This window comes from Chionomys nivalis, chromosome 8 (assembly GCF_950005125.1).
Source record: "Chionomys nivalis chromosome 8, mChiNiv1.1, whole genome shotgun sequence".
NCBI classification, from domain to species: Eukaryota; Metazoa; Chordata; class Mammalia; order Rodentia; family Cricetidae; genus Chionomys; species Chionomys nivalis.
Genome location: NC_080093.1, coordinates 14176605 through 14189182, shown reverse-complemented (window position 1 = coordinate 14189182; position 12578 = coordinate 14176605). Strand labels below are relative to the sequence as shown.

The window sequence follows — 12578 nt, the reverse complement described above, 5'->3', positions numbered from 1 at the left end:
TCATTTTCCAGCATCCACCTCTAGTGACTTTCAACACAACCATCTAATATGACTCCCAATGGTTTACCACACAACTTTCTGGTAACCTGAGTTTGAGCCTTGGAACCCATATAAAGGTGGAAGGAGAGAACTGACTCTGTGAAATCCTCTTCCGACCTACACACACGCACACATGCACACACACACATGCACACACACGCACGCACGCACGTGCGCGTGCACACACACATGCAATTATAGTAATAAAAAATTAGGTTTTGTTCCCTGCCCTTAACTGCCCAAGGGGAAGCTTACCTCCTGTCTCACCGGACTTTTCTCATAGAGACCCCATGGATGAGTAAGTTTCTGGGTAGCAAAGAGCATATTCAGAATCCTGGTTTGTTAAGTGATTAGGGTAGTGGTTCTCCATCTGTGAGTCACGACCTCTTTGGGGGTCGAACAACCCTTTTACAGTGGTCACATATCAGATATCCTGTGTATCAGATATTTACATTGCAATTCGTAACAGTAGCAGAATTATAGTTATGGAGTAGCAACAAAAATAACTTTATGGTTGGGGTCCCCACAACATGAGGAACTGTATTAAAGGGTCGCAGCATAGAAAGGCTGAGAACCACTGGCTTAGAGGCTGGATAACAAAATGGGAAGCTGTGCCCTTAACCTAATTACTCCATACTGAGGAAGCAGTACTTTCAAGCTGAGCATTCCTGTGGTTGGCTCCATGTTACAAAGTGACATTTGGCTCTGTTTTTTAAGTGATGAGCAGAGGCAGAGTGGCTCTGCATCTGTTGCCTGTAGACACCATCACCTGTCCAGCACCATCAGGAGATACCACCAAAATAAAGAAAGTTGTGCAGCTAAGTTCAGAGGCTTCTTTTCTTTTCTTTTTCCTATTTGGTTTTTCAAAACAGGGTTTGTCTTTGTAGTCCTAGGTGTCCTGGAACTCACTCTGTAGACTAGGCTGGCCTTGAACTCAGAGATCTGTCTTTGCCTCCCAAGTGCTGGGGTTAAAGGTGTGCACCACCACTACCCAGAGTTAGTCTGCTTTCTTATATCATCCAGGACCACCTGATCTGGGTGGAACTGCCCAAAATGGGCTGAGCCCACCCACATCAATAATTAAATCAATAAAAGCACATAGCCTTTCATATACGCCAGTCTGATGGAGGTGTTTTCTCAGTTAAGGTCTGGAGTGAGTTCAAGCCCAGTCAGGGTTACACAGAAAAACCCTATCTCAAAAATCCGAGGGCGGGGGGGGGGGGGAGAAAACTGAACAAGCCGGGAAGAGCAAGCCGTTAGAGTTCCTTCCTGACCTCTGCTTGCTTGCATCCCTGCCCTGACTTCCCTTCATGGTGAACTGTGAGCTGAAGGACATCATAAGTTCCTTTGGTCACAGTGTTTATCACAGTGATAGACAATTCAGATATCCAGTTCTGGAACTAAACTTGGGTCATCCGGAGATTGAACTTGGACCACCAGTTTTGAGCAGGTGCCTTTGTCAAATGCTGAGCCTCCTCACTGATCTAGTCAATCTGTCTGTCTGCCTGCCTATGTAACTATCCATCTATCCATCTACCTTCCTTTTTCCCTTCGGGGTGGAGTACAGTAGGGTCTCACTGAGAAGCTCTGGCTCCATAGCATGGGAGTGAACGGTGGCCCAGTTTTGTAGTTCCTTTCTTTTTGTTTTGTTTTCCGAGACAAGATTTCTCTGTGTAACAGTCCTGGCTGTTCTAAAACTCGCTCTGTAGACCAGGCTGGCCTCGAACTCAGAGACCCGCCTGCCTCTGCCTCACGAGTGCTGGGATTAAAGGTATGCGCCACCACTACCCGGCGTAGTTTCTATTTCTTAAGGACATCTTGTTTTTAGGTTTTGGTGACTTTTGAATGAAGCTGATATGAACACTGTTTTTTAGGTAGGTTTTTGTGTGAATAAAAAATAGGGTTTCATTTTGTTTGGGGGACTGGATGGTAAGTGTTTGTTAAGCTTTGTGAAAAACTGTCAAACTGTCTTCCAAAGTGACTATCATTTTGCATCCCATCCAGCAGTGAAGGGAGGGTTCCTGCTTCATGTCCTTACTGATATTCAGTGTTGTTTTTAGCCACTGAGTAGATGTGGGATGGTAGCTGTTTTAATTGCAGTTCTCTAATGAGTTGTGGAGTTGGCCATCTCATCGCCACCTGTACCTTTGCTTTTGTTGTTGGCCTTCTCCCCTCTTCTCAAGCCCCACGTTCCTCTCTCACTTCCTGAATTCAGGATTGAGTCCTATTTTCCTTTTGGGTTTTTGTTTTGTTTTTGATACAGGGTCTTATGTATCCTAAACTGACCTTAAAAACTCTGTGGCCAACAATGACCGTGAACTCTTGGTTGTTGTACCTCTACCTCTCAAGTGTCACAACACTTGGCTCGTGAGCTGCTGGGAGCAAACCTAGAGCTTTTTTCACGCTAGGTAAACAGTCTGCCGCATGAGCTCCAGCTCCGCTTTGGTCCTTTCTGAGGCTACTTAGTGAGTGAGCTCTCCTGTGTGAATGCTGGGAAGAAGCCCATCTTTGAAGCCTCGGGTCTCTGTGGGAGCTGGAGCTGGCTCATGAATTCTATGCTTTATTTTCTTCATCGATAGAGAAAAAGCAACAAAAGATAGTTGACTCTGGGACATGCAGCCTCAGTCCCAAGGCAGCCCCAAGGTGCACTGAGCAGACTGTACAAAGACTGGTTGACAAACTTTACCCCCAACATGTGAGGCCCCAACATGATCTTAGACTCTCCCTGCCTTAGTTGAACCATCACAAACCAGATAAAATCTACAACTTTCCTGGCCTGACTTTTTCCTATTCCTCCCATTGTTGTCCAGCTTCTTTCATGTATGAAGAAAATAAGTCATTTTCTCACAGCTGGAAATTAAAGCAGGGAGGGAGGACTCATAACCCTTCTACCTTTTGTTTGTGATCCTTCATTCTGACCTTGTGAGCAGTTGGCAGTGACTGCTGCCCAGCTCTGTGTCCCTCACAGGAACCTAACATCTTCCAAGGCTTTTCCTGCCACTTGCCTAACCCTGTTGTCTCTGTCTTCTAGAGTCTGAAAACACACATTTAACACTCAGTTGTCTCTGCCTCTGCCCATTGCCATGTCAGCTTGGCTCCATTCATCTCTTCCCTCTGTGGCTCTTGGTGCAGAGTACTGGAGAGCACATGCATGTATTAGCTGTGTTGGTGCCCAGTTCTCAGCTAGTACTGACATCTTTTAAAATTTTAGCTCAGTTTTATACTTATATATATTTATTTCTTGAAACAAGCTCTTATGTAGCCCAGGCTGGCTTCAGCTTACTCTGAAACCATGACTTTCCTTGATCTCCAGATGGTGTTAAAGATTTAAGCTACCATGCCTGACTTTTATTATTATTTCCTTTTTTTAAAAAATAAGCTTAGTTACATATCTTGTGTGATGGCTATTCTTGGTTGTCAAGGTGACTACATCTGAAATTAACTAAAACCCAAGCACTGGGCACCTGTGAAGGCTTTTCCTAATTAAATCACTTAAAGTGGGAACAGCGATCTTTAATCTGGATCTTTGAGGTGGGAAGACCCACCTTACCTGGGCCATACCTGCTGGCAGCCTGTGTAGGGACATGGAAGGAGGAGACTGTTGTCACTTTCGGGTTTATTCCTTCACTGGCATTCGTGCCTGCTTCTTCTTTTTTGATGTTTTGTTTTCCTTGCTTTAAAAACAATTTATTTTGTGTGTGTGCATTGATGTTTTGCCTGCATATATATCTGTGTGAGGGTGTGGGGTCCCCTGGAACTGAGGTTACACATAGCCGTTGAGCTGTCATGTGGATGCTGGAAATTGGACCCAGGATTTCTGGAAGAGCAGCAGTGCTCCGAAGTGCTAAGCCAAGTCTCCAGTGGTTCCCTAGAGCCCACTTCTTTAGGATTCTGGTGTGTACTGAAGACCAGCTAAGATATCTTGCCTCTTGGACTAAACAACTCTAGATTCTTGGACTTTGTTGGTAGACAGCCATTGTTAGACTAGCTGAACTATACCTAGTAAAGTCACTCTGATAAATCCCATACATATATACATATATACACACACATATACATACTTACATAGATTCATTCATTCTCTTGGTCCTGTTCTTCTAGAGAACCCTGGTTAATATACCCAAGCAGTCCTTGACCTTTAGTAATCCTCCTGCATCAGCCTCCTGGGTACTAATATTACAGGTATCATTTTCTGGCTCCTAGAATCTTTAAATAAAAACATAAACATACTTTCATGTGTGGTTGCAGCAATCTTTATATGTTGATTGTATCATTTTTCTCTTAAAAAGGTCAGTATTAGGCTGGACATGGTGGCATGTACTGTAATCTCAGCACTTTGGAAGTAGAGAAGCAAAGATCACAAATTTGTAACCAGCAAGAACCTATCTTTAAATTAAAAATTTATAAATATGTGTGTCTCATGTATGTATGTGCACATGTGTGTGAGTGTCCACAGAGGCCAGAAGAGGGAAGTGGAGTTATAGGTTGTTGTGAGTGCCTGTTGTGGGTACTGGAGGCTGAACTCTGGTCCTCTGTAAGAGCAGCAAGTGCTCTTAACTGCTGAGCTGTCTCTCAGGGTCCTTGTACCTGGAATACACAAAATATTCAGACTTGAGTAAAAATTCTGAGATGCTCACAGACATGGGCACAGATGCCCATGGTAAGTTCCTCTGGTTGCTGAAATAAATGGGCTACATTTTAGGCCAGTTTTGTGAGACTTTGTTATAGTACATAGAAAAATACAATACTTGGTGTTTGGGCTTAGAAGAAGGATGACCCACTGCCCGTTCTGACACAGGTCTACAAGGTGTTGTGTAGGCAGACCCAACTGGTTCCACCAGCATAAGTCCTGGGACATCTTTGGAGGGCTGGGTTTGTGATAATGAACAGCACACCCGGTCCTGCTCCTCACTGCCTATCTTTTGGCTGAAGTGTTGCTGTAGGGAGGTGGACTTGCTACAACTTAGGTCCTCATGGTGCCTGACTGTCTCCTCTTATAGAGTTCTTGCCTTGGCTGTGGAAAAGGAATCAGGGGCTTAGAAATGTGGTCATCCTACATTTGAGGTTAGGCCAGTTGGCCGTTTGGCAGTGAGGACTTGGGTTCATAGCAGCTTCCTAGAAGGTGGAACACACTGAGCTCCAGGCCTTTGGTGTGACCCTGTGTGGTCCTTCTCTCCCTCTCCTGTTGTTTAGGACCCGCAGTACTGGTCTTAGAATCAGCCTGGCCTCGGCAAGACCACTCAAGTCAAAGAGCTGTTTGTGATTTCCAGAACAGACTTTCATGCTAGGAGCCCTGCCTCTTACCGCAGGCTGTCCAGTGTGAGGTTGGGAGCTCGGGCCACAGCTGTGAGAGGAAAGACTGCTGGAGAACGCAGTTGGCCTCAGCCTTCAGGCCCCTGCCCGGCTGGCTGGCTCCGCTTTCTACTGGTTATAGAGAGGCCCCTAAGCACCTCCGAAAGTTTGGCTGGATAGAGGGGGAAACACTGAGTGAAAACTGACAGGTGACACAGTGGTGTGCCCAAATTCAGTCTCCTTCCTGCTCTGGCATTTCCAAGGTCAGGTTGCAGACACTGGATTCCCACCCTGCTGGCTCCAGTTTGAAAATTTTTCGTTCTTGTAACCAGGGATTTTAAATAGAGAAAGGCCTTTAGAGTTAGATTTCTAGAAGCATTGGCCATGTGGGCCTGTTGGTTTTATACTAGCTCTTTTACAGGGACAATGTGATAGAATGTAGACCCTGGGTTCAGAATAGAGTGAGGGATGGAGTGTTGAGAATTAACTGAGAATTAAGGTGAGTGGAGGAGTAGGCGCACAGTGAGACCAGTATCAGTTTGTGTGAAGCTTTGAGACCTTGGTGACAAGGTGACAGCCAGGGCTGCCTTGTTGTACAACTCTAGGGACACTGATCGTACTGTTCGGCAGTTGGTCCTCCCTGGAAGGCAAGGTGCTTAGAGTCCTGACCATCCAACTATGTGACACACCTAGATAGTGAAGACTGCTGCTGCAGAGTCGAAGCAGCTGTGACCTTGAGGCATTCTAGGAACAGAAGGAAGGCCAGTGTGGTCCTAGAGGAGGCCAGGGGACAGGGTGAGCATGCAGTCTGAAGGCAACCTGAGAAGTGTGGTAGTTAGCACTGGAGAGATGGCTCAGTGGTTAAGAGCCCTGGGGTGTGGTTCTTAGCATCTTTATGGCAGCCCACAGCCTCCTCCAATTCAAGAGGGTCTAACACCCTCTTCTGGCCTCCTTGGGTACCAGGCATCCACATGGTGCGCGTACATACATTCAGGCAAAGAAAACAAAACATAAAACAAAACAAAAAAACCCAAAACGAAAAAAAAAACCAGTACTTATAAAATAAAAATAAACAAGGTTAAAAAAATGCGATATCTAGAACTGGAAGATGGCTCAGCAAGTAAGAGCACTTGATGCTTTTATGGAGAACCAATTTTCAAATCCCAGCACTCACAGGTGGCTCACAACCATTCATATCCAGTTCCAGAGGATTCAGTGCCTTCTGACCTGCTCCAGCATTAGGTACACATGTACTGTGTGTACATACATCCAAATAAAACACTCATCACACATAAAAAAATTAGTCTTAAATATATAATTAAAATAAACTTTCATTTTGAAAAAAGAATGTGGCAGTCAGAAAATGCATGGTTGTCTAATGGGGACACAGCTATGCCGTATGAATGCAAGAGTGGTGTTTCAGGGAACTTGACCAGAGCTGGGGCTCTGCTCTAGTGTGAAGCGGAAGAACAGAGTTAGCCGATGGCTGCAAGGGTGGCTCCAGGGCAGCACCAGGAAGGTGCTTGAGCCCGACAGTCAGAGGAAAGCTCCTGGCTCTTTAACACTGCTTATCTTGTTTGTAGTTTGATGTCGTGGTCTGATTGTCTCCTTGAAATGATGGGATTGCCATTACCACTTGGCATCGCTCAACTCTGACGTGATGTACTCCATGTACAGCACACACAAAAAGAACAGCCCTTGCCCTAGGGGAACTGAGACACTGGAAAGATCATGTCCTTGGTCTTCTAAGGCACCTGGCTGCTCAAAGCCTTAGGAGATGGTGGGTGGACAAAGGACCTCTGGGCAGATCTTCTGGCTCTTGGGCCAGCAAGGAACTCTTTTTTTTTTTTTGGTTTTTCGAGACAGGGTTTCTCTGTAGCTTTGGAGCCTGTCCTGGAACTCCCTTTGTAGACCAGACTGGCCTCGAACTCACAGAGATCTGCCTGCCTCTGCCTCCCGAGTGCTGGGATTAAAGGCGTGCGCCACCATCGCCCGGCTTAGCAAGGAGCTCTTGAGTTATACACCGGAGTACCGAGAGGCCCACTTCCCAAATCAGATTGTGACTTGCCATCATTTGTCTAGCTTTGTCTTCTTAATTTTTAAAGGTTTTGTAAGGTTGTTGATTAAAGTCAAAATGAGGAATGGCAGCCGTCAGAGTTCTTTTACTTTATTTTATTATTATTTGGGGGACGTGGTGAGACAAAGTTTCTCTTTGTAGCCCTGGCTGTCCTGAAATTCTTTGTAGACCAGACTAGCCTCAAACTCACAGAGATCCGCCTGCTTCTGACTCCTGAGTTCTGAGATTAAAGGTGTGCACCACCACCGCCTGGCCACTCACAGTTCTTTTTAGCTTGCCCGGCTGGTTTGGGTTCCTCTGGGTTTGGGCGCTGCCATCTGGAGATGGTTGTGAATGCAGGGAGCAAGGTCTAGCAGATCTTCCACAGGGGAGGGCTGACTGAGCCTCCACTGCTCTGTAGGAAAGAGCCTGCTGATCCTGGCCTTTGCTTAAATTCCACGCCTTGGTCTGGGAAGCTCCTTGCTCCCTGAAAGCCCAGGACAGAGTTAAGCTCCTAAAGTATTGGGAACAGGAAAGTTTGTCTGGTTGTATTCTTAGCTGAGTCTGTCCTGGGAACTACTGCTTTAAACCTGAGGAATGCTGTGGGAACGTGGTCCTTGGCCCCTGGCAAGGCATCTCGGGAAGGGGCTACTCCAGTGAGTCAGATGTATGCTGTCTGATTGGACAGGGAGTAGCAGACAGCAGGCATGTGAAGGGCAGAGCTGACAGTCTCTTCTCTCAGGGTGAGTGTGGTCTCTATGCCCCTCTCCGATTCCTTCTCTCCTTTTCCTGGGAACTGAACCCAGGACCCATGGCCCTAGGATGATGTTTTTTTCTTTCTTTCCTCCCTGACTCCTCTTTACCATCCCACCCTCCTTTTTTATTTTTTGTTTTTGAGGCTGGCCTTGTGTTTGTTATGTAGCTGAGGATGATCTTGAACTCCTGATCTTCCTGCCCTCACCTCCCCAAATACTAGAATTATAAGTTCTTGTTGCCATCCAGCTTCCCTTTCTTTTTATAAAGGTTATAGAGAATGGTTTAATATAACTCACAGTTTTAAAGAAGTCTTAAGTTCTAGAAGAATATTGCCATATAAGCATATCTAAAAATATTTAGTTTTTTTTTTTTACTAAGTTTTACTACCCAGTATAGTATTGTCACTAAACACTGTTTCCAAATGGCTAATGATGTGATCAGTAATTTTGAATAGTTCAACGTGAAAACATCCCTCTGCTTACGTCTGTTCAGTAGTTATTTTCAGAATTCCAGCATAGAGCACAGCAGTGGTCACGAAGTCTCAGGACAGCTGGGGAGGTAGCGATGCATTTAATCCCGCCGCTTGGGAGGCAGAGACAGGCAGATTAGAGTGAGTTCCAGGCCAGCCAAAGTTACACAGAGAAAGCCTGTCTCAAGAAAAAAGAGTCTCAAGCCAAGTTCGAGGTCTTTGGGAGGAATCCACAGCCAGGAAGCTGGATAAAGCTGGTAGACTCTGGCCAGCGGTTCTTCTTTTTTTTTTTTTTTAAATATTTATTTATTTATTATTTATACAGTATTCTGTCTGATTGTATGCCTGAAGGCCAGAAGAGGGCACCAGACCTCATTACAGATGGTTGTGAGCCACCATGTGGTTGCTGGGAATTGAACTCAGGACCTTTGGAAGAGCAGGCAGTGCTCTTAACCGCTGAGCCATCTCTCCAGCCCTGGCCAGCGGTTCTTGAATGGCTGTGTCCATGAGTCCAAGAGTTAAAATTGAGGTGTGAGAGGGTGGGAACAGGTGACTCCGAGCTGACTCTAAGAAGATAGTCAAAGATGCTCTCCTGCCTGAGGTTGGCAGTCTGTTGCTCTATATGGAGAATGTACTTATTCCAGTGTGCAGATAGGAAACTGGGGCACAGGAGGGTTAATTTGCCCTTGGGTCACCCAGAAGGTACTTGAGGCGATGACATGAGTTCAGTTGGCCTTTGCAGCCTGTCTTTGTGCTATTTCACTCATTATGCCAGCCTCTTCCTGGGCTGCTGGGGTGGTGTGGCTTTGGAGCCCACCCTGGGCATCCGAGGGTCAAGGAAGCTGACACTGAACTGTCAGGTGATGCCCCTCACAGTCCATTCTACCTCAGTCATCTGCGTGTGTGTGCGTGTGTGCGTGCGTGTGTGCACGTGTGTGCGCGTGCGTGTGTGTGTGTGTGCGCGTGTTTACATGCATATCACAGTACATGTGTGGAAGTCAGGGCAACTTATGGGAGTCAGTTCTCTGCAGCATGTGGGGCCCAGGGATGGAACTCAGGTCATCAGATTTGGTGGTGAGTGCCTGTAGTGACTCATCTCATTGAGCCCTTATTTTGACTTTTGAGATAGGAGCCTACACATAGCCCCTTAGCCTTCTAAGTGCTAGGATATGGTGTGCACCTCGCCCTCGGCCTTTATTTTCCTGAAACTCATCTTCCTGCATCCAACTACAGGTATTTTTGATAATTTTTGTTAGCTTTTGCTTCATGGATTTTAAAATTTTTGTTTTTTAATTTTATTGATTTTTATTGAGCTCTACATTTTTCTCTGTTCCCCTCCCTGCCTCTCCCCTTCTCTTCAATCCTCTCCTAAGGTCCCCATGTTCCCAATTTACTCAGGAGATTTTGTCTGTTGCTACTTCCCATGTAGATCAGATCTATGTAAGTCTCTCTTAGGGTCCTTATTGTTGTCTAGGTTCTCTGGGATTGTTATTTGTAGGCTGGTTTTCTTTATGTTTAAAAACCATTTATGAGTGAGTACATGTGATAATTGTCTTTCTGAGTCTGGGTTACCTCATTCAAAATGATATTTTCTAGCTTCACCCATTTGCCTGCAAAATTCAAGATGTTATTTTTTCTGCTGTGTAGTACTCCATTGTGTTAGTGTACCACATTTTCCTTATTCATTCTTAGGTCGAGGGGCATTTAGGTTGTTTCTAGGTTCTGGCTATGACAAACAATGCTGCTATGATTTAGTTGAACACATATCCTTGTGGCATGATTGAACATCTTTTGGATACATACCCAAAAGTGGTATTGCTGGGTCTTGAGGAAGGTTGTTTCCTAATTTTCTGAGAAACCACCACACTGACATCCAAAGGGGCTGTACCAGCTTGCAATACCACCAGCAATGCAGAAGTGTTCCCTTTACCCCACAACCTCTCCAGCATAAGTTGTCATCAGTGTTTTTGATCTTGGCCATTCTTACAGGTGTAAGATGGAATCTCAGAGTTGTTTTGATTTGCGTTTCTCTGATGACTAACGATGTTGAACATTTTCTTAAGTGTCTTTCAGCCATTTGAGAGTCCTCCGTTGAGAGTTCTCTGTTTAGGTCTGTACTCCATTTTTTTTTATTGGATTATTTGTTCTTTTTTTTTTTTTTGGTTTTTCGAGACAGGGTTTCTCTCTGACTTTGGAGCCTGTCCTGGAACTAGCTCTTGTAGACCAGGCTGGTCTCCAACTCACAGAGATCCACCTGCCTCTGCCTCCCGAGTGCTGGGATTAAAGGCGTGCGCCACCATCGCCCGGCGATTATTTGTTCTTTTGATGACCACTTTCTGGAGTTCTTTGTATATTTTGGAGACCAGACCTCTTTCTGATTTGGGTTTGGTGAAGATCTTTTTTCTTTCTGTGGGCTGTCATTTTGTCTTGTTGATAGTGTCCTTTGCAATACAGAAGCTTTTCCATTTTAGGAGGTCCCATTTATTAATTGTTTCTCTCAGTGTCTGTGCTACCTGGGTTATATTTAGGAAGTGGTTCCCAGTGCCAATGCACTCAAGTGTATTTCCCACTTCCTCTTTTATGAGGTTCAGTGTGACTTTATGTTGAGGTCTTTGATCCATTTGGACTTGAATTTTGTGCATGGGTCTATTTTCTTTCTTCTACATGTTGATATCCAGTTATGCCAGCACCATTTGTTAAATATGCTTTCTTTTTTCATTTGATATTTTTTTGCTTCTTTGTCAAAAATCAGGTGTTCGGAAGTGTATGGATTAATATCCGGGTCTTCAGTTCAATTCCATTGGTCCTCCTGTCTGTTCTTATGCCAACACCAGGCTGTTTTCAGTACTGTAGCTCTGTTGTAGAGTTTGAAGTCAGGGCTTGTGATGCCTCCAGAAGTTCTTTTATTGTACAGGATTGTTTTGGCTATCCTGGATTTTTTTGCTATTCCATATGAAGTTGAGTACTGGTCTTTCGAGGTCTGTGAAGAATTTTGCTGGGATTTTGATGGGCATTGCATTGAATCTGTAGATTGCTTTTGCATTTTTACTATGTTAATTCTGCCTACCCAAGAGCATGGAAGATCATTTCACTTTCTTGTGTCTTCTTTAATTTCTTCAAAGATTTAAAGTCCTTGTCATACAAGTCTTCCACTTGTTTGGTTAGAGTTACTCCCAGATATTTTATGCTATTTATGGCTATTGTGAAGGGTGATGTTTCTCTGATTTCTTTCTCAGCCCATTTATCATATGTGTACAGGAGGGCTACTGATTTTTTTTTGAATTAATCTTGTATCCTTCTATATTACTGTGTTTATGAGCTGTAGAATTTTTGGGGTCGTTTTTGTAAACTATCATATCCTCACGCCCAGACCTGCAGAGATCCTGGCTCAGGCCTAGTTCCTCAGAGGTCCTAGACTCACGCCCAGACCCACAGGGGTCCTGGCTCAGGTCTACTCCCTTGAAGGTCCCAGATTCACATCTGGAACCACAGTGGTCTCTGGCTCTGGCCCACTCGCTCAGCAGTTGTTCCCCTGTACCTGCTCCTGTGGAGTTCACTGCCTCAGGCCTGATCTGGCCCAGGTTGCTGGCTCAGTCCTACTAAAACTACGAACGCTTCACGAATTTGCGTGTTGTCCCTGCGCAGGGCCATGCTAATCTTCTCTGTATCGCTCCAGTTTTAGGAGATGTGCTGTCGAAGCGAGCACTTAATTTGTTTTAATGCCCATTCACTTTTGGTAAAATATTCATGATATGAATTGCCATTGCCACAATGTTTAGGTATAGGTTTTTACATTAGTGTACAGCCATTATCACCTTCAGTTTCTAGAACGTTTTGGTCTTCCCAGTTGAAACTAGACCTATTCAGAATAATAGTTCTTATTCTCCATGTCTCCCTGCTGTGGGAACTCCTTCAGCCTTTGGGATGCTATCCCAAAATCCCACATCATCTCCCAACACCTAGAAG

At 44.9% G+C, this 12578-nt stretch overlaps 1 protein-coding gene and 1 non-coding gene across 3 annotated transcripts in view; one reads left to right on the top strand and one right to left on the bottom strand.

The window, feature by feature from the left end:
• Sufu (SUFU negative regulator of hedgehog signaling) overlaps window positions 1–12578 on the top strand; it is a 98098-nt gene that overhangs the window by 15338 nt on the left and 70182 nt on the right. The gene's annotated exons all lie outside the window — the stretch shown is intronic.
• LOC130880869 (U6 spliceosomal RNA) lies at window positions 12213–12318 on the bottom strand. Its single transcript, XR_009057664.1, has one exon. It is a non-coding gene; the product is annotated as a U6 spliceosomal RNA (small nuclear RNA).